This window comes from Microcebus murinus, chromosome 17 (genome assembly GCF_040939455.1).
Source record: "Microcebus murinus isolate Inina chromosome 17, M.murinus_Inina_mat1.0, whole genome shotgun sequence".
Classification (NCBI taxonomy): Eukaryota; Metazoa; Chordata; class Mammalia; order Primates; family Cheirogaleidae; genus Microcebus; species Microcebus murinus.
Window position 1 is genome coordinate 10727217 of NC_134120.1, and position 24387 is coordinate 10751603.

The 24387-nt window shown below is 33.7% G+C and overlaps 1 pseudogene; it reads left to right on the forward strand.

The window, feature by feature from the left end:
• LOC142861601 (histone-lysine N-methyltransferase SETMAR-like) overlaps positions 1–24387 on the forward strand; it is a 35869-nt pseudogene that overhangs the window by 2267 nt on the left and 9215 nt on the right.

Consider the following 24387-nt stretch of genomic DNA (forward strand, 5'->3'; position numbering starts at 1 on the left):
TAAATTGCTTTCAATTTACTCAGTTAAAAACAAAACTATTCTAATTTTTACACCATTCCTATTTCTTGCTCTCCATTTAAATATAAAAGTATCATGGATTAATTAGATTTTCTTTCTTCTGGTAACAGAACAAGTACATCCTCAAGTTGTCTCCATAAAGCCAATTTCAGATGATCTCAATGAACTGACCTTCCCACAGTTACTTGTAACAGATATTGTCATCAGATCATCTACCATTAAACCAGCATGACTGGTTCTATAAAGGGCTCATCATTCACATTTGCCCAATTGGAGAATTACTTGAGATTTTTTACAAGAGTTATAAAGCAAGACTATTAGTAAAACTTTTAACTTGCAAATGATTTGACTCAAATGGCAAATTATGTGAGTGGGGCTTAAGCATAACATCATGGGATGAACAGAGAATGCCTGCTCATGAAGCCAAACAGAGGACATTAATACAGAAAAATGGAGATGCAAAAAAGCCTCTGCCTTAAGTTAACAACTTATATCACCTTTGCCCAAACTATACATTGGATTTGTCAGATATGATTTCCCTTTTACTATTACTGCTGTTATTATTATTATTATTTTGCTTTGGCTAATTTTGGCTGGAATGCAGGTAAAGAAAAAAAGGAGATAAAATTATTAAAATAATCTAAAATTACAAAATAATATTAATAAAAAGTGATATGATGAATAGCACTTTTAGTGCAAAGTGTGAGAAAACATTCTCACATCCAGAGAGATGTAAGTTCAAGTACCTGAACTGTAAAAAGATAGAATCATCATCTTGTAAAATATATTATTATCAGAAGACTTGCCAGTTGTAAGACCTGTTAAGACCCAAAATACAAGCTAAGTGGGAGACAGAGAGCCCTTGGAAACTTAGATGATTAGCAGGTTATTTCCCTCAACTAAAATTTATAGTAGCTGGTGATTTTGAGCAAATTATTAAATATTGCAGGTCTCTTTATTTGTCTTCAAAATGACACTAATAATATTAGCATTTTAGAATTGTTTTCAGGATTTGATGTGATAATAAATGCAAAAAATCTCTTGTCACACAATTCCTAGAAGCATTAAAACCAAAACGCAAACCAAACAACTAGTATTGTATTTTCCCCTAAGGAGTCAATGTTCTAATCAAATGAGGCAGAGAGCATAGAAAGGTTCCAGTTCCAGCAAAGAAATTGGAGAACTCTCCCTACATGAGGCAGGGGGCTCATGAAGACTGGCTCTGCACACTGAGTTTGAGGAGTTCAGATCAGAGCCCTTCAGGGTCAGCTGGGCAGGGACCTGAGGACAATGAGGCTAAATCTGGACTCACATGCTGGTCGCCAAAGATTTATTGATATATCATCTGTGTGGCTGAGGAAGACCCAGGCACTCTACTGGGCTAGAAGGGTGAGTGCTTTGACTGCAGAATGACTCCTTAGTTAGCTACAGGGATTAAGAGGTACTAGAATCATTGATCAAAAACATCTATGCCTCATCCCTCAAACACATACAAAAAGCTTTCCCTCTTTCTAAGGAAGTGGGCCTATTGATTTAGTGTATTGTATGAAGGAAAAGCTATCAATTATCACGTCCCATATTCTCCTGCCCCTACTCTCAGGATAACATTTATCTCTCAGAAATAAGGTGTCTCAAGATAAATTAAAGTTAGTATCACTGAGTAGACATTGGCTCCCATGCTGGGAATAAAAAGAGAAAATGAGAGTGGATCTCATGGTACCATCCAGAAAGGATGCAGGCAAACCAATCAAATATCCCTGATCTATTATCTGGACTCAGACTGTTCAGGATGTCTGCTCTTCAATTTTTCTTTCCACCAGAATGTGGCTTCCCTTAGACCAGACTATCTACCTCCACACCTGTTACATGAGGAGCTAAAACTCACATTTCATTGGCTTGTTTCTATTTTTAGGTATTCTCAAAGCAGGAGTGGGCTTTATCATTATTAATTCAACTGATTTATATTGATTGTAAAACCAAAATTTAACCCAAATTAGAAATGAAAATAGGTTTATTTTTCTTTTTGGCTTTTCTCATTGACCACCCAAAGGTTGTCTCTAATTAATGTACTAAAATTAGTACATGCTAAACCCAAATATTCAAAATTATTTATACTTTTCCCTTCTCAAATGAGATAATCAACTTTGCATTTATAAAAAGAAATCTGTAAACGCAAGCTGTTTTTCCCCCCACTGTCCAAGGTTTAGATCCTCAGTCAGGAGGCACCATAGTACAAACTCTCATGGGCATAAATCATCTGTCAGGGAAGAGACCAACCAGAGTGAAATCTTTATGGTAGGCACAAGGATGAGACTCTTTCAGGATTTATCCATTGCACATTCTGCGTGAATGAAACAGTCTGTAGGTGGAGGAAGTTTCACCTGTTTTACTAGAAAAGGTTTTTGGATATGGCCATCTTAGCCATGCTCTCAAATATCATATAAGGGAAATAAATGCTATTTTCTGTATAGAAGAACTCTATATATGAGAAGAAATTTCATTAAAATATTTAACCCCACTATTAAAATTGGCTATAATTAAAAAGAAAAGATCATTGATTTCTAAAATTGACGTTGCACATAGGAACGTTTTGATTTAGTCGCATAATGGAAATGTGAGGGAACATTGAAAAGCCCTTCCAATTTTTCCTGAATTCAGGATGACCTGCCTCTATTTGCCATCAGTGGCCAAGATAAAATGGCCAGATGTCTCAGCTTGAGGGTCCAGTCCTTGCTCCTTAATAGGCTGGCTTCGAGTCCACTGAATTTTGTCAGATTATAGTACCTTCTGATGCTATTTCCCATCAGTTCTCTCTCTCAGTGCCTTTGCCTGCTTCCCAGATCCTGGCCCTGTGTCCCTCTGTGCTGTGCATATATGCAGGTTCATCAAATCCCCATCAGCTCTAGGGCAGCCCAATCTGGCACCTGAAGAGTATGCTCAAATGATAAACCCTGAAGGTTTAAAACCTTTTGTATTGTGCCAGGGCTCTTATTAAGCCAACCACCTGGTTCCAAAACATATCTACCCAGGACACAGAAGCTGGTCGTGAGGAATCCATATGACATTTTTGTATGACACTGAATTTTCTGTGATTTTGTTTTGCCTTTGATAGTAAATCCTTTTTCATGTCACTGCAACTGTTTATCTTCCAATTGCAAATTTCCATCTTGTCACCAAGTGGAAATATTTGTATGGACAAAGAGCAGAGATGGACAGAAATGAAAGTAAATGGTTTTGTAGTCTCTTAAATGGCAATGAGTTTTCAAAGGGAAGTGCTTCCTTGAATGTAAAACAAGCCAGCTAATTCAGATCCTGTAGAAAGTATACAGGTTCAGGACATTTTTTATATTTACATGGTATTTTATTTGGGAATGTCCATATATAAGGAAAAACCAACAACCACTATCTGACATGTATTTAAAACTTTGGTTGATACTGTGGGTGATATACCATATATGTCAAATAGACATTCTGTAATAGCTCATAGTCTGGTTTTTGAAAAAAAAGTGCCAAAACTTTATCAGATAAAAAGAATATTACTACTATTCAATTTTACATATTATGTGTACAAACTACGTTTACAAACTATGTGTACTGCATTTACTTAGAAGAAAGAGGCAAGAGAGAACTAGTGAGGCCTGAAAGATAATCATTACTGAGGCAACTGCTGAGGGAATGAGTCCTATCTGAGAAGTCTGAAGTGAACACAGTCATATAATGTTAATTTTTTTAAATAGCATAAATTATTTGTAGTCACATTTGTGCATTAAGAAACTAAGGTTCAGAAAGTTTCAGAATTTAATATAAGATCACACAACTAAGTGAACAAGTTGAAATTCAAACCCAGGATTTTCTGATTATGAACTCAACAAACTTCCCATCATACTAAAATGTAGAGGATCTGTTACCATGGAGAACATAGAAGATACATTCAGGTAGGACTCATTCCCTCAGCAGTTGCCTCAGTGGAGTAATGTACTCTGGATACTCAGTCCTCTTGTGTTATCTACTCTGTTGAAGATAAGAGCCACATGCCTTGTGATGCTCAAGGTATAAAAATATGATGTAACAATTTTAGAAAAATGTTAATTGAATTCCTGTAATTCTTATAAAAGTAACAATTGAATCTAGAATCTTAAATCTGAAGAACCAGATTGGTTCCTTGGAAACTGAATGATTTAGACTTATTTATTTATTTATTTAATTTCTGCATATTATGGGGGTACAAATGTTTAGGTTATGTATGTTGCCCTTGCCCTCACTCCCCTAGTCAAAGCTTCAAGCGTGTCCATCCCCCAGATGGTGCGCATCACACTCATTACGTATGTATATGCCCATCCCCCCACCACCTCCTCCCATCTGCTCAGCTCCAGATAAATGTTATTCCTTTAATGTCTACTTAGGTGTTGATCAGTGAAACCAATTTGATGGTGAGTACATGTGGTGTTTATTTTTCCATTCTTGGGATACTTTACTTAGTAGAATGGGTTCCAGCTTTATCCAGGAAAATACAAATGGTGCTATATCACCATGGTTAGGTTTTTGTGTTTCAAACAGATTAGCATATATCACCACATCTTTTCTTCTTTAAACTGAGGAAGATGATTTCCAGAAGTATTAATAACTAAGTCTAGTCTAGTCTATATTAATACTTCTGGAAATCATCTTCCTCAGTTTAAAGTAGAAAAGATGTGGTGATATATGCTAATCTGTTTGAAACACAAAAACCTAACATTGGATCTAGCAATTCCACTACTGCGTATTTACCCAGAGGAAAAAAAGACACTCTATAAAAATGGCATCTGTACTTGGATGTTCATAGCAGCACAATTCACAATTGCAAAGATGTGGAAACAGCCCAAGTGTCCATCAACACATGAATGGATTAATAAAATGTGGCATATGTATACCATGGAGTACTACCCAGCCACACAAAACAGTAGTGAACTAATATATCTTGTATTATCCTGGGTGGAGCTGGAACCCATTCTTCTAAGTGAAGTATCACAAAAATGGAAAAACAAGCACTACATGTACTTACCATTAAATTGGTACTAATTGATCAACACTTACATGTACATATGGAAGTAACATTCACAAGACGTCAGGCAGGTGGAAGGGGAAGAGGGGCTGGGTAAGTTCACACCTAAAGAGTGCGGTGCATGATGTCTGGGGGTGGGCATGCTTGTGGCTTCAACTTGGGAGTTGCAAAGGCAATATATGTAACCAAAACGTTTGTACCCCAATAATATTTTGAAATAAAAAGGACATTAAAAAAACCTAATACAAATTTAAGACGTAATTTTAGGTGTTGATATTATTGTACATTTATTACTATCTGCAGTAACTCTATCACATACATCTTGTAGGTTTTATTAATCTTTATCATTAGTAAACTGTTGTCCAATATTCCTGTCCTTCAATAATTCACTGCCATTCCCACAAGAGAATAGTGGAGGGTGGAGTAGTTTCCCAAATAGGGGTTGTAGCTCCTAGCCTAGCTCTCTTGTATCTGGGCTGGCCTATGTACATAGTTCTGGCCCATGGAATGGGGACAGAAGTGAGTAGTTGGTTTCAGCCAGAAAAGTAAAGAAGCACCGCCTTTAATGAGTAATATGGTCAGTTAACAGATATGTATTATCTGCTTTGAATGAAAAAAAAAAAACAAATAATATAAATATGCATGTGGAAATATGTAAGAATAAAACTGTACTATGTGTTAGGCCACAGGGGAATTGCTACCAAAAGGTGGGTCATAGAATCTTCACTACTGGACAATGAATAAGACGAGTACAGGAGGAAGAGAAATAGAGCTTGCGATAGTATGGACAGATGGGGTAATCATTTTTTTTAAAAAAAAACAACTCTCACGCACGAAGGAGGCTGGTGAGACTAATTAGTAAAAGAAAAGCCTAGGAACAGAAAGATTGAGATAGGGATAATGCATTGACAATGAATGACTTCACTGATTATTATTTTCCTTTGCAAAGTAAAGTTGACTGAATTACTGTAACTCTTCATCATTTTTCTTCTTTAAAAAATGTATAAGAATGAAGGGAAAAAAGAAAATTGATAGAAATATGTATATATGTTTGCATAAATACACATACATATGATGTGTGTGAATCTTGAAGTTTAAATAGTATGAAAGGTTCTGAATTAAAATATGCAACCTTTACAAAAAGCTTGAAATAATTAAATGTTACATTTTTCATGATAGAAAAACCACAGAGACTGTCATTGACAGAAAAGTTTATACTTTTCTCCCAGTAATTATAAGAACTTTTTACTCTTTTTATTGTAAGCAAACAAAATAAGTTAGAAAATAATAATTGGACATTTTCATAGAAATCTTTGAAATAGTGTTAAAACACTAGTGGCAGTTTCAGTTTTCGAGTCAACAGTCATTTTATTTCAAATTAACTTTCTTCCCATTTTAAAATGCCAGATGATTTGGACATGTTTCTACCATCTAGTTTAGTCACATAGACAAATGTTAAAGTAAAATCTGCTCAATTCTTTGGATGTTGAGCCAGTGTTGAGATTGTTATAAACACAAAAGAAATACAGCTCTGTACAGTGAAAGAAGTATTTATTCTTTCTAATGGCAGAATAAACATAAAAAAGGGATTCCTCTCTTTGCCTAGGAGTATCCAGGTTTCCCTAACCACTTTCTAATATGCTACATTAAAGTGTTTTGATAGTGTTTATTCACAATTGATTATTGGTTTTATAGTCTAGCCAGGAGAAGTTCATACCCCATGTAGAGTTTATTGTTCAAAGTAATTTTTGAAAAGTAGGTTTTTATTCTTGTTATAGAAACAAAGCAGTCAATGCTTAGGGAATCCAAAGTCACACAACTCTAAAGTGTCAGGACAGGGATAAAAACAACAACAACAACAACAACAACAAGGATAATAATTTGAGTTAAGCACTTAGTACCAGACACTGAACAAGCACTTACGTGGATTAGCTTATTTCATCTTTATAACAATCATATGAAGTATGTCATATCATTCCATTTAGAGATGATAAACTGAGGCACAGAAATGAAGTAACTTGCTCAAGGTCAAATCTTACTTGAGCCCAGGAAGCCTGGTGCTGGATTCTGTAACTTCCCCCAACACTTTCACTTACGAAGAAGAGTCTTTCCTTTTGTAGAACAAGGATCATGGATAGAAGAGAGCTGGGTATCATTGGAAAGGGTATCAAATTCTTCAATATCATTATCTTCTGCAACAAAAAATAGAAGTACTGGCACCAATGTGCTGGCCTGTTTCTAAATCCCAAAAGGCAGATAGTTATTTTTAATGCACTGACCTAATTGCATGTGGTGATCCAAGGTCAGCATAAAACTCCAGAGAGAGCCCGAAGTATCAATAACATTTATGCTGGGCAAAGGAAGAGCAGAATGATCTTAAAGCAGCATGTCTTGATTTTATCTATAATTGCTCACCCAGAGCCATCACACCCTAATTAGATTAAACTGACAGTCTTTGGTAAGGGGCTGAAGAGGATTCGGGTGCTGAAGGCAGAAGAAATAGACTGGGTTAGCATAAAAGTATATTCCTCAACTTTTCAGAAGGATGCTGGCATTCACAGCTATCATTCCATAACTAACCAGCATCAGAAATCTCAGTAGCAGTATTCTGTATTATTTCTAGAGCTTTAAAAAAGTGATAATTTTCATTATGTTAGTGAAACCATCTGTATTAGATATTAATAATAAAAGATATTCTCATTGAAGTCTGCTTTATCACTAGTTTTTCAAACTTTTTTTCGAAAAAAAAATTTATTGCAATATAAAGAGAAGAAATAAATGATAAATATGATAAAACTAATATACATGGTTTGTGATGTTTATGTAAGAGCTTATGATCATTAAAATGTCCAGTTAAATATTATCGTACACTAAATATTATCATACACTATTTTAGCTTATTATCATAAGCTAAAATAATAGCTTCCTTACGTATCAGCAGCAAACCAGTAAAAATCAAAACATATAAAAATATTCAGTTTGCGTGAGTGTGCACCTGTGTTTGCATATCTCTGTGCTATATTCCATTTTTTTCTAAGCTTATGGCTCCTGTTTGCGAATATCTACTTGACATGTCTTCTTGAATATGTCATGGTAGAAATTCAAATACTTACTATTATTCTTTTCTGAATTTTTATTATCATTTTTTTTCTTATTGTTCTCATTTTTGGGGGGAAAGTTTTTTTACTGATTTATTTTTAAGTCTAGGTTTTCCAAACTCAGTCAATATCTTCACCAACTCCTTAATACTTCAAGCACATTCATTCATTTACTGACAAGACACAGCTACTAAATAACTCTCTTTTTCTCCTGTAGTAGGCATCTTCTTGATCTGTCCCATTAGCATATAGCAACCAGAATTATATTCTCAGATATATAATCATAAAAGGGACTTTGTTGCTTACAACTCTTCAATGGTTTCTCTTAGAAATTAATAAAACATACACCCTTTCTCATGGCCCATGATGGCTTCCACAGTCTGGTCTCCACAATCTTTGATGAATATTGTGTGACACCCTCATCACCCACACTTTGCTTTCCCCATCAAAGCCACTTTAGCCTTCTTTCAGTTTTTAAGTATTACCACAAATTTCCTCTGATATAATTGTCAGAGATTCAATGCCCTCTGTCTGAAGTATTTTCCTCCCTATCCTATCATTAAGCCTTTCAAAACTTTCACTTTTCCTTTAGGTCTGAGCTTTAATGTTGCTTCCTTGAGAACACTTCCTTTAATCTCCAATGTAAATTATATAGCCCACGTGATTGCAGCATGTTCTTTTTCATTATCACTATTTGTGTGTGTGCGTGTGTGTGTGTGTGTGCATAAGACAAACTAGCAAACTCTTCTAAATATGCTATGATCGTTGATCACTTTTTGGAATAAATATTAAATACATCTATTTCAACCACAGACCAAAAGAAACTCTAGAGGAATTAAAAAATAAAATGATATGTATATTATAATTAACTTTTGTAAACAAATATCATAAACAAATCTAGCAGCACAAGCATAACTAAAAGGAAATACTTAGAATAAATAAGTACACTAAAACTGTAGTCCCGAACCCCTGGGCCACAGACCAGTAGGGTTGGTGGCCTGTTAGGAACTGTGCCACACAGCAGGAGGTGAGTGGCGGGCAAGGGGGTGAAGCTTCATCTGTATTTACAGCTGCTCCCCATTGCTCCCATCACTGCCTGAGCTCTGCCTCTCTCAGATCGGCAGTGGCATTAGATTCTTATAGGAACACGAACCCTGCTGTAAACTGTGCATGTAAGGGATCTGGGTTGCGACTCCTTATGGGAATCTGATGCCTGATACTCTGAGGTGGAGCTGAGGTGGTGAGTGGCACAGTAGCATAGTGATACAGTTTATCATTAGCAAAGAGGTTTGACTGCTTAATAAATGTAATGCACTTGAATCATCCCAAAACCATCCCTGCCCCCATCCATGGAAAAGTCTTCAATAAAACCGGTATGTGGTACCAAAAAGGTTGCAGGCCACTGTGCTAAAACATTGAATTTATAAAAAATATGTTGATAATCTTATTATATAAGGAGCTCCTATGAGTAAATAAGTTTGAAAGAGATTAATATATCAAAATAAAAATGGGAAAACCAAAAAAAAAAAAAAATACATGCCTGCAAGGACTAAAAATTATAATAGTCCTTAAAACATTTCATATTCATTAGTTAAAAAATAAATAGCAGTGTGATTTAATGCCTGGTATTTTAATTAATAAAAAATATTGACTGCCAATGTTTGCAAGGATTCAGAAAAAAAATTTGGTTTCGTAGATTTCTAGTGTATGCTGTAACTGTTAAGACAATACCGCAGAGTGGTATGGCAATATTGCTAAAAGTGTAAATATATATTAACACTATTATTGAGGAATTCCACTTAGAGGAATATACGTTTAAAAACAGATGGATTTGAATAAACTACACATGGGAGTTATGATTTCAAAAATGCAGTTTTTATAATCTAAGTACCACCTCCCCACCAAAGGTGACTATTATAAAATGAAATGGCTAGCAATCTTTTTGGAATAATTTTGTAGGCACATTTACATTAATATGGAAAGATATTTTCATCAGGTAAACAGAGCTATTAAAAATATTTTTGCCTTGTCTTAAAGACTGTGCTAAGTAATATTTATTATTACAGTAATTGAAAGACTTGAGTAATGTAGACTAGAAAGGGTTATGGTCAAATATATTTTTTTAACTGCCAAGACTGTGGAATCTGGCTTATAAAAGGAAATGGGTGGAATGAGGGGGACTGAACATACAGCTTTGCAGTGAGCTAAACCAGAGGTGAAGGTAGCGTGGACTGGAGTCACAGTAATAATGAAGAAAAGTAGATTATTTAATTGCTATTTAGTAGGTGGAAATAATCATTTTTTAGTGATTGATTGATTTTGAAGTTGAGAATTGGAGTCAGTGGTTATATGGTTTATATGGTTAAGGGGTGATGATTCCCTTTGCCTATACTAGGATCAATGGAGGACTTCTGGTTGTGAAGGTTGGCATAAGGAGAATGGGAAGAGGGAAGAGATACTGAATTTTGTTTGAACCTGCTGGTTTTCAAGCACCTTTGAGGCATTAAATTGATCCATCAAGAAATGCGTTTGGGACAACAAATATAAATTTGGGGGTTATTGGCATATCTATTATATATATATATATATGAGATAGATATATATTTAATATATAATATATATCTAAACCATATTTGATTTATATAAATATAGGATAAACAAAATCACTAGGGTGTAAATGGAATAAAAAGAAAAGAAAATTCAGAATAGTACTTCAAACTATAGTACTTGAATATTGTATAGAACTAAAAAGACATTTTTATCTATATAAAATGTGTTTCACCTTGTGAGTGGATATCATTGCAATAGCTATTCTGAAATCAGTAATTTGGAAAAGAGCATTCTTTTTTTTTATTAGGACCAATTGTTTATGTGGTGCTTGAGGTGCCAAGACATATCCTTTAGAAGACTATTTAGTCATGAAACACAATTTGATGAAAGAATACTGGATAGAAACAAAAATAATAGGTGTTTGAGAACATAGACCAGAAAGATGAAAGGGTAGTTTTAGGGTTTCTATGAAGGAAAGGGTTGTTAAGGAAGACTCACATTATGCCTAAGGGCTACACAACAAGGGGGGATAAAGAGGAGGGGCAGAATTCATATAATATATAAATGAATGTAGACAAGAAGTGTTAGAATTATGAAAAAAACAAACACATGGCTATACACATTTTCATAGATAAAATATAATCATTGAGACAACATCTAATACAATTCTAACATGAGTTACTATTAAAGCATATAAAGCATGTTAACCTGATTTTAATATTTCAGTAAGAAGATGTGCTCTCCAATTTACAACCCATGAGACTTAGAAGTAATGCACTCTTGCTTTCATTATCTAATCAGATCTGGTAAAAAAAATCATGAATATTAGAAAACATTGTCAAATTTTCTCCAAGTCCACCACAGAGCTATTTTCTGTGTGTGAGACAGAATGACATATTAAAGAAAAACAAATATCATATTGGGGAATTTTTAAAAATTCAGATTAGCAGCAGGTGCTCTGAATGGAATGGTACCTTTTTCACTAGCCATAAAAATGTAAAAAAGTAAATACAGGAACAAGAAGATATTCTTCCCTAGGTAGACTTCTAAGGAAGATCTTTTGAAAAAATAATTGCTACTATAGCATTTCAGCAAGTCTGACTCTACAGAATTACAGGCATATATACAGATCTGGATTATTGCAACTCAATTTGAATTCTTAACCCAAGAATTCTCTTATGCTATTTATATAAGTTGTGTAGTATTAGGCAAGTTTTGTTTTGTGGTTGCTTTTTAACAAATTTTTGCTTGGGTTTTTCAGTTTCCTCATTTAAAGAACTTATCCCACAAGATAATTGGATCATTGTGAGAAGATGAGATAAGTAAGATATGCAAAGTATTAATGTGTTATGTACTGCGGGCCAAATCTGGCCTGATACCTGTCTTTGTAAATAAAGATTTATTGGAACACAATCATGTTCATTCATTTATGTGTTATCTGTGGGGAAGTTGACTAGCTGCAATAGAGACAGAATGTCGAACAAACAAATGTGTAAACTGCAAGAACAATGCCTAATATGTATGTTTTGTAAGATATATTTTATATTTATGTCTCATTAAGTACTCACAATAAACTTAGGAGATAATTTCTTAAATTAATACACTGAAGCACATACTTGTTAAAAGGCATCTGATTCTAGGTCACATACTCATTACAAATATATGTTTCTGAGGGTTAGTTAGGATCTAAAATTTGTTTTACTACAGAAGTATACCTCTTGATACTTAAGGGTATTAAATGTGAAATTTATCCCTTAGTATACCATGCAAATAACACTATGAAGCTATTCTGACTCTTCTGATTATGATTCTATTTGAAAATGCATTGGGCTCTACTACTTGAAGTAATAGAAGCTCATTTCCACATAAGAGCACTTCCCTCAGTGAATGTTAGGGCAATGGGAATTCAGACGTATTCATGTTCATTTGCTCTGTCATGTTATTATTATGTGTTATATGATGTGGATGGGAAGGAAATAGAGGCCCAGTATATATAGCGATGGGTTATGGAGATAAGTCACATTTATTTGTGTTTCATATACAACAACATATAGCAACTACAATGGTCTTCTGGATGTGTTGAATCATTAGCATTGAATGCCATTCTGGAGTGAGAATTTGAAAAGAACTTCTGGAGACAGCAATGAGATGTGGTTTAAGCAGGAGACATAAAACATTTTCTGTTAATTGCCAGATAGTAAATATTTTACAATCTGGGGCATCCAGTTTCTGTTGTGCCTACTCAAGTCTGTCATAGGCAATATATAAACAAATGAAAACAGCTGTGTTCCATGCATATATAGGGAAGACTGGATTTGGCCCTCAGGACACAGCATATCAACTGGTAGTTTTGAGCATGGAGACAGCTTAATGAGACTCAGGCTGAAGTCATAGGAGGGTTGGAGTGGGAGGAAGCTGCAGGGATGAATCCCATTCTGGGATTAAGTTAGAAGTCGGGTTCTGTTCTAGTACACCACTAGATGACTGAGAGAGGAGTAGCCTCAATACATAAACTATCCAAAAGGAATGGTGGTAATAATGATACAGACAAGTAATGAAAACAAGTGTAAGATTGCTTATATAACTATACACACCTTATAATTATGAGCTATTAGAATTGAACTTCATATTTGGGTAATTAAGGTCAACCCCCCCCCAAGAGAAAACTAAAAAGAAATCCTTCCCCCAACACGTCTGATAGAAACTATTTCTGCTCTGTGTGCCTTATAGTAGCAGATATATTATTTCATAAGATACCATTTTCTATTGATTCATAGTTCTATTTGTAATTTATTGATTGAGTTAAAATTTCTCTCCATTTGGCTGCTACCTAATCGACATATAACCTATTATATGTAATAGTCCTTCAAATATTTAAAAGACATCACCATACATGTTCTCCTTGACTTTATCTCCCTTGGCAAACCAGCCACCTTCTTTTTCTTTGGGATGAACAGAATAGAATGGAATTCATACATACCCATGATTTCAAGGCTTCTATAACATACGCATGCGTACACCACCCTGGAAGAATATAAATCCCTGTTGGCAGGAATTTCTATTTTGTTCATAACAGTTAATATAATGCCACAATATTTGAATCAATAAATTCTTTATATAAATTACTAATATTCTTTCCTTCTGCAAAGCATCTTGGCCTGTTTCTCAACCAAATAAGACACTTTGTCAGAACAAAGGAATACATAAATAGACATAATGTTTGGCAGAAGGAGCGGTCCGTGTTTAGAGGTACGTGCAAGAATATAGGTGAAAAAGAGAAAAAATGAGAGGTAGAGGATGTCAGGTGGAGTTACATTTTTATTTAAAATAAATTGGTCCTGGCATGATGTCTTGCACATGGAAGATACTCAGGAAATATTTTTAAGGATAAACTAATAATAATAAATTTAATAATATTAACATATATACAAATCTCTACTTATTAATATGATCCAAAATAACTTATACACACATTTCAGAATGACATCAATCAAGTTGAATCTTGGCTAAAATTATTTGGTGGAAGGAAGAAATATATTTGTTTGTGAATAATTAGAATAAGGATTAATGTTAATTTTAAAAATAATTTTTAAAAATAATTCGAAATAGTTATATTCTCATAAGTTTCTGCCACATATTTTTTTTTTTACTTCTCTGGATGGGCCTCTGTATTTGCTCATGTACCAGCAACACACGCCTTCCCACAGCTTCTACCTTCCATTATCAACTCACTACCTTCCCCTTTACTTTTCAAAGCCTTGATGCTATTTGACTTCCTCCTCAAAGCCTTATTTGATATGTTTCATCAGAATTAATTGTTCTCGCATCAGCGTCCATGTGGCAAAACTTGTATTTAACAAATTAATTTTCTTATGGTTTCCCTCGTTATTTATATGCTTATGTTTCCCATAAGAGTGTAAGTTATCTGTAGCAGTGACTACTTCGAATGCATCCTTGAATACCCACTGGCCCTGGTTCAGGACCTTGCATAGAGCAGGTGCTCAACCCACACTTAAAAAGTCAAATTGCAGTTCAGGGACATAGTTTTAACTTTGGGGCATTCCACGTTTGATTATGTGGCATTTCGGCCATGAAATATGTTGTATGGGATGTATTTTTCAAAATTAAGGCTAATTAAAATTAATTTTCTTCCGAGAGTCATTTTAGAATTTACAAGAGCCTGTGTGATAATTAGAGACACCCAGGGGTGTCACCAAACCTGTAGTGGGAGTCACTGCTCCATCAAACATGATCCACTGAAGTAGCTCCCGTGTGGCTATTAATATCACCCACTGCAAAATATGTCAAGGTTTATTAAGTGAAAATCTCATAAAGGTTTGCAAATAAAGTACTGCTTATGCAATATGGATATCATGTGGCTCAGTTCCCTTAAGAAGGAGAGAATTAATAAACAAACTAAAGCATCAGAGTGTTTATTCTCAGGAGTGTCCTCTAAGGATGTTGATGGGAAATACAGAGCACTTAATTCTTTCATTTAAGAGAAATACAGCATGAAGAGTATGCGAAGAATAGAGTCAATTGGAATCTTTTATACTTATACTAGGAAGTAAAAAGATGGCTCTGTGTTCATACATAAATTACACAGCAATCAATATTTTAATTTTATCTCCACTGCAGTATAATTTTTCCTATTATTATTCTTGATTTTCAATATAGTCTGAGGATTATACTCAAGCCAACTGGGATATAAAAACGTGCATACCCCAAGGACAAAAGTCCTTTGCCTGCATCAAGGAGCCCTTGGAGTGAGGCACTGGTATGAAGGGGTCTTGAATTATCCAGGGCTATAACTATTGCAGTGGGGAGAATGGAGAAAGGTGAAGGGTAACACTTCATTAAAGCTAAAAGGTGAAATGCTGTGGATTTAATTGAATTAGATGACAGCACACCTAGACAGAGTGAGAAAACTTTCCCATAGAATCAGTGTTCTCTGGAGGAAGGTAGTTTAATTCTTACTGTCATCAGGCTGAGGGAAAGTGTGGCCCTAGTTAATTTCCTTTACCTCAGGAGGGAAAAGTATCCTCGAAGAGGCAGACATATGGTTTAGCGAAAGGAACTTTGTGGCTTTCTGAGATGCCTATGTACCTATGGAACAGGTTTTGGCACCAGCTCACAAAAACAAACTTTCTACACAAAGCTTGAAATAGTCTGGATAATGTACCAAAATAAGAAAAAAGAAAGCGTGCCTTCATTTTTTGTGTTTAAACATTTTGATCTTCCAGTTTTGTCATAATATGGTCCACGGATTGGCAGTAATAGTAGTTGTCACACCAGGGAGGTGGAACAAGGAAGATTTTACTGCCTAGTTAGTCTAAGAATTGTTTTTAGCAGTTAGATACAGTACATATAAAAGAACAAAGGAAAATTATATTTCGTTTATAACATGGGGTTTATTGAAAAAGTTACTTAATATCTAGACCTCAGTTTTAGATAGAAATTGTAGCTAAGAACAGAGTTTAAAAAGCAACTTTAAGAAATAATAATCATTTAAGCCAAGTCAACGGTTCAATAGTATTTTAAGAGCTGTTAAATTACTCATTATTACTTTGTTTATAAAAGCAAAACAAAGAATAAAATATTTCTTCCCATGATAAGTGGAGTTCTATTATTTGATTAAACATTTTTCAATTTGATAACAGATTTCTAAAGTTCAACTATGCACAATACAATATTTTAAACTATCTCAGTGGCTTTCAAGTCTTGGCATGCTAAGAATTTATAATGTTTTTTAAAACAATTAATTTGTTTTAAATAAAAAAATTGGATGCATCAAGAAGTGTAAAAAGTGCTGATTAATTTCCACTATGTTTGGAAAGAAGAAAGTAGGAATTTTGAAATAAATTTATTTATACATGTGAAAGTTTTATCACATTTTCTTCAACTAGATAGAAGCCCAAATAAAAACAAAGCAAGAAATTAATAATCCCTTCAAATTATAGAACTGTATGCATGCATGACTCTTTTATTTATTACATCATTGACTCCTTTGATAAGTGTAGTTGGAAGAGAGAAGAGCCCTGTAATATGCTGAAATTAAAAAAAACAACTTTAAAAATTAAAAAAAAATTAAAAATTTAAAACTGGAACTACCATACAATCCAAAAATCCCACTTTTGGGCATTTATCCAAAAAGCTTTAAATCAGGATTTAAAAGAGATATTAGTATTCCCGTGTTCATGGTGGCAATGTAATATGATTCATCTCTTCATTCATGACAAAGAATGCTCATTTGCCATGCTTGTTTTAAAATACACTTTAAAATAATTGAGTTAAAAAGTAAAGCTGGGTATGGTGTCTCATTCCTATAATCTTAGCACCTGGGGAGGCCAAGGTGGGCGGGAGGATCACTGGAGGCTAGGAATTCAAGACGAGCTTGAGCAACATAGCAAGACCATGTCTCTACAAAACAAAAACAAAACCAAAACAAATACCTGGGTGTGTTCATGCACACCTGTAGTGTACACTCTGGAGTGTGAGGGGGAATGATCACTTGAGCCTAGGAGTCCAAGGTTGCAGTGAGCTATGATCACACTCCAGTGTGGGTGGCAGAATAAGACCCTGTCTCTTAAACAAAGAAAAGAAGAAATGAAAATGAATGTTATACCCACACATATTTCCCCATATTGCAATAAAATAAGGCTTTGGTGCTGTTGTAATAAATTCTCCAATATTTTTATTTTAAGTACTGATTATATTTTCTCTAAATAAGTCCAGAATAAAATTCACATGCAAACTAGGTGTTTTTGTTCACTTTGAAAAGAAACAGGGGTAAAGTGTTAACATTTGCCTTGCGAAGTAAAATACACGCCATATAAATGACAAATGTTATAACCTCCACCTCTATTATGCTGGTCTGTCTTTTTCTTCTGCAGTCCTGCTAACTAAAGCACTAATTCAAATAGTTTTTTATTTTTTCAGAATTATTAGAATATGCTATGTGTAATAGGAGACATAAAAATGCAAGCCTGTAACTGTTCCCTATTTTTTCTCAAAATAGTTGGTAACTAATTTCCACATAAAATATATTTGAAATAATCATTTGAATCATAAAAATAAGACTTTCAGAATTTTAATTAGAAGCAGGTGTGTATATTAAGCATATATATATACAAAGGAGCTTGTTTTACAACCCTAAGGTAATTACAGCATCTTTCTGGCTCATTGTATTTGAATGAGACATCTGAGATAAAATTTTTCCCACTTACATATTATTGGAAGATAGCTAAAACATCTACTTTATAATTGTGATTTAAAGAAAGAGCATCCAAAATGCTCTACTGACATGAACCAAGTCTTAGAACAAAACCAGGGAAATAATTTGGCATCCTTAGTTTTTACCCATGTCATTTTTTTGTTGTTTTTGTTTTTTAAATCTCTCCCAGCATCACACTCAGGATATCACATTACTTTATTTGTCACATCTCCTTGGGATCTTCTTGACTGTGATAATTTCAGATCTGACAGTATTGAGAAGTACTGGTCAGGTATATTGCAGTATTTTTTTTTTCTGGTGTTTTTCTCATGACTAGATGGAGATTATGGGTTTTCTGGAAGATCACAGAGTTAAAGCACCCTTTCATTACATCATATGAGGGCTACATACTATTATATCAACATACTTTATGGTTTTGGATGTTGACCTTGGTCATCTGGCTGAAGCAGGGCTGTCAGGTTTTTGTATTTTAAAGTTGCACCTTTTTACTCCCTTTTCAGACTGCACCCTTTGGAAAGAAGTCACTATCCACAGCCCACACTTGAGCAGGAGTTATGCCTATGCTCCTTTAGGGTACAATGTCTTTAAAATTTGTTTGGAATTCTTCTGCAAAGAGGTTTGTATTTTCTTTTCCTTTTATTCATTTATTCAAATATATCCATATATATGTCTATAGACATATACGTGTATATGTCTATAGACTCATGGATATTTATCTTATACTTTGCATTATAATTTTATACTAATTTATCTATTATGTTGTGTAAATTATTCAAATTTTGGACATTAGGAGATATTCCAGTTGACTCCTATGCCATAATTCCACATGAGATCTTTTTTGTTTTGTTTTTGTTATTTGTAACATTTCCTTACTTTCTGGCACGACAAGATGCTACAATTTCATCTTGTACATTTTAACCCCAAATTCTAGAATCAGCCCTTACTCCAAGAAGCCCTGTGGTGCCTTGCACTAGAGAATGGTATTAGAAATCACGACCTGGGGGTTAGTTGTGCTCACTGCTACTGGGTTGTCATTTAGGCTCTCTTAGCTGACAAAATAAAGAAAGATGAAGACAATAACTCATATATATATATATATGTACATATATCTATAAATATTTAGGTAGCCATCTCTATCTGTATTGAGATAAACATGGGTTCTTCAGCTCATATTTTTTATCTATGCTTTTAAGAAGATAAAACTCAAGCTATTAACATTTAAGTAATAGCCTCAAGGGCAAAATACACAGGAAGATGAAACTAGAATTGAAACTAAGAATTGTCTAACTTCAAAACCTATGCTCATAGTGATTCATATCTGTTTCCTGGAATCTTCCAAATGAAATATAAGTTGGGTTTTTTTTTTTCCGCCTAAATACAGAACAGAAGTGTCTAAATTAGACAGAATTATATTTCTTGCTAACAAACAAACAAAAGACATTTAGAGGCTGTACTCTAGGGTTACAGAGCAACTTTGCTCTAAGAGGGTATTATTTAGAGACTAAGTCCTCATTCTGTCTATCTGCTCATCGCTTTCTGGGGTTTGCCATTGTCCAGAGATTTAATGTTGTATCAGTAAAACCACCTTTCCACCCCATCCACATTCCATGCTATGGAAAAGGGAAACAAAATCTGTGATCAATGGGTACATCATGAAGAAGTTCTAGATGTTGCATTTATCATTTCTATACACATCCCATAAGTCTAAACTTAGTCATGTGAACTGCACCATCTACATAAGAAGGAGGGGAATATGATCTCTCACTGGGAAGCCATGTGACCGACTAAGATTGGAGACCTATTGTTAAAGAGAACAGGCAGAATGGGTACTAGGAGTGTTTAGTAAACTTTGCCACACTCTGATCAACTTCTTCTTAAAGGAGAATTCAGATTATTACCCATTAAAATTAATCAGATACTGATGTGCTATGACAATTACACAGAATTAATACAGTAAGTACCATATATTTATGTTTAGAAATAGAAACAGAGGTACATAGTGTATACTTAGGGTTAGAAATAAAGTTGAGCAGAAAAGGGCCTATGGAGATAAAGATAAGAGATAAGAAAGAAATGGAGGAAAATCTGTAGAGAGAAAAGAGGAAAATTTCTATTTTTTTTTTTTAGACAAAGTCTCACTCTGTGTGCCCAGGCCAGAGTGCTGTGGTGTCAGCCTAAGGAAAATTTAAAATTCCAAGTAAAAAGGAAAAGAAAAATTGGTGGAACTAGATTGATACACACATACACACACACACACACACACACACACACACACACACACGCACACACGCATATATACACACATGTAGTATTAATAAATGCTATCATTTAATGTTAATTAAGTATAAACATTATGTATTAATTAGTAGATATTATTATTTGTGTGTTTTTTTCATACAAAATTATTCCTAAGGGAAATACATATTCAAATTGTCACCTAGTACATATTGTAGATCTTTCTCAAACCCTTTATTTTGGAAGACAAAGTGTATTTTGGAAAATCTATATTGGTCTGAAGGGATCTTAATCAATGCTTGTTTAAAAATAAACATTTTTTGGTATGTTCAAAGTCAATTGTAAAATGCATTGTAAAGGAAGCACATAAATTTTGAAGAGTTTAAGTATTAAGCAAGATGCAGCTGCACAATAACTGTTGGATATCACTGTGAAGAAACCATTTAATAATCCCTTAAAATAAAATATATTAAGTAGTTATCTTTGTTGTGATTACACATATCCATCTACAAGATGCTTGGGAGGAAAAAACTGATTCATTCTGATTTTGTACAATTGAATACTAGTGATTTAGGGAAATATTTCCGGAGACAGAAAAATGTGCATCTTCAAATGCTGTACCTCAAACAATTTAAATACAATTAATGCTGATTTAGAAAAACTGGTAAGGTGACTCAAAAAAATGGGTTCAGTAATTAGAATAAAACAATTACATTTAAGATGCTTAGGTATAATTCTGTAAAATATGAATGAAAAAAGTGATATTTCAAATTAATTTTTATTTTATATCAATATGATCACATAAGTAACTAAATTTACAAAGTAGTTAATTTGATAAATATTAACTGAGCACCCATCAAGTGGTAGGCACTATCCTAAGAGCTGCAGAAACATTGGCAAACAACACAGAGAACCCTTTTGTGCTTTATTTTAGAGGACCTCAAATTAATTATTATATTAAATTTTACATTAGACTGACTCATCCCATTTCTACACCTTTTTAAAAGTTAAGTTTGCCCTCAAACTTATCCTTTATATGTTGTATGCAATTCCTAAGTGTGAAAACTGAAATATAATAATCTTACATTTTGGAATGCATATATATGATACACAAATAAAGTGCTAACTCAGACTTAGCTCTGAATTTCAGTGGGCTGCATTCCATCTACATCTCTTTTCCTTCTTACTATACTAAAGGAAATCGATTTGGAGCCATGGAGAGCCTATAAATACTAGAGCATCAGTTTTTTCCTCCAAATGTTTGAGAACACATGGTTTAAAACCATGTGTTTAAAACTCTGCTTTTTTAGTTTCCAGATAGCAAAACTCCAGTATATTCTAGACAATATGTTATTAAGTCACTGAAGGGAATTTTGAAGCATTTGTGTATAGTTTGCTAGGGCTGCCATATGAAAGTACTACAGACAGCATGGCTTAAACAACAAATTTATTTTCCCACAGTTCTGGAGTGTGGATTTTCACACTCCAGATCAGGGTGCCAACAGGGTTGCTGTCTACTGAGGCTTCTTTCCTTGGGTTGCAGATGGCCACATTCTCACTGTGTCCTCACGTGGCTTTACCTCTGTGGTCTCCTGGACACAGAGAGAGGATCTCTATAGTTACTTCTTCTTCTTATAAGACACCAGCCATATAGGGTTAGGACCTTGCCTTTACAAACTCATTTAATCTTCATTATCTTCTTTAAGGCCCCCATTGCCAAATACAGTCACAGCCTTGGATTAGAGCATCAACATATGAACTTGGTGGCAGTGGTAGGGGGGCAAAATTCAGGCCATAGCAATTAGTAATCAATTATGGGTGATCTTGGTAACAGGAGAAATATTTCAATACTTTTATTCCAAGTTCAATTTGAAAGGATAAGGTGCCTAGATAGTTGGGGGATGTGCCCGTCTCTGTGGATGTATATGAGACAATTTCTGTTAGTGGGGGAAAATGCAAATTAACAAGTATAACTTTTAATTTTCAATATTTTAAAAAACATTTAAAAAACCTTCATATAACTTAGAAGAATAACTATTTTAACATTTTAAAAATAATTCCGAAGGAAGGGTAAAAATAGATGAGAAAACAAATGCAGTACAAAAAGAAAAAAAATTCTCATAAATAGTTTTAAGAAGGAGACTGAGGATCAGGAAATCTAATTTTAAAAAGTTACTGAAATTATGTATTTTAATTACAGAGAAGATAAGTTAGGATTATTTGAAGTCAATAAAAAAGTAAACAAGAAACAAAAACTAAATTAATAACAAAAAGAAAACCAATTGCAACTAAGGGTACATGTCCAGAAAAAATTATAATTAAAGCAAGAAAAGGCCAATATTTCTTTGAAGAGTTTCACCTGTTATAGTCCATATTCCATGTATTCATTTTATTGACATTGAAAATATCAGTACTTTAGAATTCACAAGTGTTTGGTTTTTTATCTTTATAAAAAAGAACAATTATTATTTGTTATTTCCACATCAAGTGGAATCATTTCATCTTGAAGAACTTTGATTTTTATCATCAAATGCTCAGTTTTACTTATTTACTATTAAATTACCTCTCACTCTTTTATTTTCAGTAAAACTAGTTCTAGCTTAACAACTTTGAGAAGGGCAGTTGCATCTCTTTGGAGAGTCCTGAGAAACTCTTAGCAGTATATCAGCTGTCAGGACTCTGGTAGATGAAAGACATGCAACCTACTCACTCTATTTTAGAACATCATTTCTGCAGAGCTGCTGGTCACTGTCAGTCTTTGATATTAGAAGTGAAGTCCATTAACCAAACCTGGATTCCTCTTTTTAGCACATTTTATACACCATGGAGGCTGGAAATAGTAATAGAGAATATATTTTAACCAATTAGAAGTAAACCACATAAAAATTTTAATTTTATGAGTATGTTATGAGAAAGCTTATATTAGTTGTCTATATTTACATGAAAAGAGCAGCATTTACAAAGATTTTGAACTTTTAGAGAATTTTTTAATTAAAAAGTTCATTATACATGTAATTGCCATTAAGGGCATCATTATCTTAAATAATTTTATTATGTATTTTATTAGCACTTTGCATGCAAATCAATGTCAGTATCAATAATGCTATACTGTGACTCTTCTCCTGCAAAAGTAACCTACATCAAGATTTTTTTGGTTTTCAGTAAATACACACAAAACAAAGTCAAGACTGTTATATAGTTAAACAGTAATTTTAATAGAAGTAATGAAATTTTCACCCTAAAAGTGATGCTTGAGAACTTGAATTTCAAAGACATCTGTAACTTTGATATACATGAAAATAGCTAATCTGTTTATTTGCTGGCACACAGATCTATTTGGTGGAAGAATAAAGGAAATATATATTTGCAGGTGTTTCATCAAAAACAAAAACAAACATTTAGTCCAAATAGAAAATCCTACTTCCAAAAGATTGTGACATTTATTTGCTTTAAATAACTTCTTAAATAAGGACATATATAAATACATTAAAGATCTTCTATAATAAACATTTGTTTCTCCCTTTTTTACTGTTTATACAATAATAATAGCAATAATAATAAATATAACACAATAGATAGGAAAGTGACAGTGCTTACGCCCAGAGCTTATGGAACTATTTTGTGAGATAAGACTTGTAGCTATTATTATATCAGCCACATCAACATAGTAAAGATGAAGGTTTCAAGGGTTTTTACTTATTTGATGTCTCTCACTGGGCTCCAGCATCTCAATAGGCCAATCCTATTATTTAATTATAAAATTATTCAGAAGTGTTCTGTAACAGAGACCTTAAAAAAAGGTAGTTTGATTTGGAACATTTTTTTCACAATCAATTTAGGTATAATTACCTACAAAAACATAGGTGACATTATAATTCTGCTTTTAGTGAAGTGAGACTAAGGGAATTAATTATTATAATGGCTTCAATACAAGGTGAATTTGTCCCCTTCTCTTTATTTATTTCTTTTCTTTTCTTTTTTCTATTTCTCTCCTTTCCTTTTTTCCTTTTTTTATAAGTTTCCTTGGTTTATTCAGTCTTTATCACTCTGACCCATGATGAAGTTGTCACAAACTGAACTGTACTGGGATTGTGAACTCCCTTAACTTTATTTATTGTTTGATCATTCATTCATTCATTGATCCAGTTTTGGTCAGATTCCTTTTTAGTGATTTCAGAGAATTCTAAGTCTCTGCATTAGTAATGCAAACT